Raw genomic sequence first — 3,259 nt, 5'->3', positions numbered from 1 at the left:
TTTTTTGAGACGGAGTTTCACTCTTGTTGCCCAGGCTGGAGTGCAATGGCGCAATATCTGCTCACCGCAACCTCCGCCTCCTGGGTTCAGGCAATTCTCCTGCCTCAGCCTCCTGTATTTTGTGTCCTTTATTAATGCATTTAATACAAGATCTAGAAGTGGACCTAATAACTTCTGTATTTAAAATTTGCTTTTTTAGAGACAGGGTCTCACTCCGTTACCTAGGCTGGAGTGCAATGGCACAATCATAGCTTATTGTAACTTCAAACTGCTGGATTCAAGAGATCCTCCTGCCTTAGCCTCCCAAAGTGCTGGAACTATAGATGTGTCCCACCATGCTTGGCTAATTTTTTTAGTTTTTTTTTTTTTTTTTTTTTTCCTAGCGGCGGTGGGTGGGGGGGCTCTGTATGTTACCCACTCTGGTCTCAGACTCCTGGGATCAAGTAATCCTCTCATCTCGGCCTCCCAAAGCTCTAGGTGAGCCACCACACTCAGCAATTACAGATAATTACAAATAAAAAATACAGTAATTTCTGTATTTTTAAAATACTGATGATTATAAACAATATTTTGCAATTTCTGCATCAAAATTTTTTTTCATTAGCCAAGCATGGCAGCATACACCTGTAGTTCCACCTACTCGGGAGGCTGAGCTGGGAGGATTTCTTGAGTCTGAGAGGTTGAGGCTCTACTGCACTCCAGCTTGGGCAACAGAGTGAGACCCTGCCCCTTCCAAAAAAAAGTGAAATATATACTCACTAACCACTTCTTTATCTTCCACGTGTCTCAATTTTATGATTTCTCAAATATCCATTTGTGCCGACTGTTTATAAGGATAAGTAGTGATATTTGGCAGCACATACACTAAAATTGGAATGATACAGAGAAGAAGCACAATTAAATTAAAAATTAAGAAATACAAAAAGGATAAGTAACCTTTTACAGTCTAGTTTTTGCTCTATGGCCCAGGGCTACTAGTCTTTCCAAAGGTTCCTTGAATTTTCTTTTTTTTTTTTGAGACAGTCTCGCTTGGTTGCCCAAGATGGAGTCCAGGTGCGAGAGCTCAGCTCACTGCAACCTCCACCTCCCAGGTTCAAGCCATTCTCCTGCCTTAGCCTCCCAAGTAGCTGGGATTACAGGCGTGCACCACCATGCCCAGCTAATTTTTGTATTTTTAGTAGAGACGGGGTTTCACCACATTGGCCAGGCTGGTCTTGAACTTCTGACCTCAGATAATCCATCCACTTTGGCCTCCCAAAGTGCTGGGATTACAGTCGTGAACCACTGCACCCAGCCCCTTGAATTTAAAGTACCTTTTTCTATCTCCATATGACACCATTTCCCTGCAGCCTTGGATGCCAACTTGTTTTCTCTTTGGAGCTTTCTGCCATGTAGGCTCCTGGAGTATTCTTCTCTACGGCTGTGCCTTTAGCTGTAAGCAAAAAAAAAAAAAGAATCCAAGTCAAAGAGCTTAAATGTAAGTAAAAAAAAAAGAATCCAAGTCAAAGAGCTTAAACCATAAGGAAAAACATACCTCACATTTGAAGAGCTCCAAGGCTGATTAATTTGAAGGCTCAGCAGTGTCATCAGGGACCTGGGTGCCTTCCACCTTTTCTTTTTTTTTAGACAAGATCTCACTCTGTCGCCCAGGCTGGAGTACAGTGGTGTGATCTCAGACCACCACAGCCTCGACCTCTGGGCTCAAATGATCCTCCCGCCTCAGCCCCCAAATAGCTGAGACTACAGGTATGTGCCACCATGCCCAGCTAATTTTTTTCCTTTTTTTTTTTTAGTAGAGACAGGGTTTCACCATGTCACCCAGGCTGGTCTTGAACTCCTGGGCTCAAGCTATCTGCCTGCTTTGGCCTCCCAAGGTGCTGAGATTACAGGCGTGAGCTGCTGCTTTCAGCTACCTTCCACCATTCTGATCTACCACCCTGAAGAAGATGGCTCCTCCCAAAGGTACTCTCTGCACTGTTCCAGGATGACTGCAGCAGTGTATGATGGTTAATTGGATGTATTACTTGACTGGGCTAAGGGATGCCCAGATAGCTGGTAAAACATTATATCTGGCTGTGTCTGTGAGGGTGTTTCTGGAAGGGACTCTCATTTGAGCTGATGAACTGAGTGAAGCAGATGGCTCTCCCAGTGTGGGTGGGCATCATCCAATCCATTAAAGGCCTGAATAGAACCAAAGGATCGAGCAAGGGTGAACTCACTTTCTCCGCTTTTGCTGAGACACTCATTTCCTCCTACCCTCAGACTTGGGCTTCCAGACTCAGAGTGGGATGCACATCACTGGTCCTCGGCTGATTACCTGGCGTTTGGACTCAGACAGAATTACACACTGGTTTTCCAGGCTCTCCAACTTGCAAAGAGCATATCATGGGGCTTCCTGGCCTCCGTAACCATATGAGCCAATTCCTATAAATCTCCTCATGTATGAATATCTATCTGTAGGCTGGGTGTGGTGGATCGTGCCTGTAATCTCAGTACTTTGGGAGGTTGAGGCAGGTGGATCACCTGAGGTCAGAAGTTCAAGACCAGCCTGGCCAACATGGTGAAACCCTGTCTTTAAAAAGAAATATAAATTTTTTTAAAAAAAATATATCTATCTGTATATCTATATCTAGAAGCTACTGGTTCTGTTTCTCTGGAAAACCCTAATACAAGCCGTTCCAATGCCATATCCCAACATGAAAACATGCAGCTAGAGAGTGTCTCTATATTTTTAACCAATGAGGAGACCTTCCCCAGAAGCCCCCAGAAGTCCTTCCTCATGTCTCCCTGGCCTGAATTACATCGTTATGTCCCTTCCTAAATCAGTCCCTGGCAGGAAAATTGTGATGACAGTGATTGGCTTGGATTAATCAGGCCTCATTGCTGAACCACTTGGAGGAACGGTGGAACGCACAGTGAAATCAAGGCTTTGTCCCAAACGAAGGGGTAGGCAATGAAACCATACTGACACACACCAGTTTTCCTTCTGCTTTTTTCACTTGCGCCTTTAGTTTTCCTTGCCGTTCACTGTCAGGTCTTAGTTAGTCCTCTTCCAACCTGGGATGTTCCCACACCATGTGTTCTCCCTGGAAGACCCTATTCATGCTGTTACATACAATTCACAGGAGGCCATTGCTTTCGACTAGCTTCCTGTCCTAGGCCCTAGCAATCCAGACCAAACCAGAACAGAGTCACTCATGCTAGATGTTACATCATCAAACTGAACTCTGAAATAGGCCCATTAAAAAAAAAAAAAAAA

The sequence above is a fragment of the Cebus imitator genome, unplaced genomic scaffold (genome assembly GCF_001604975.1).
Source record: "Cebus imitator isolate Cc_AM_T3 unplaced genomic scaffold, Cebus_imitator-1.0 Scaffold415, whole genome shotgun sequence".
NCBI classification, from domain to species: Eukaryota; Metazoa; Chordata; class Mammalia; order Primates; family Cebidae; genus Cebus; species Cebus imitator.
This window is presented reverse-complemented; position numbering follows the sequence as displayed.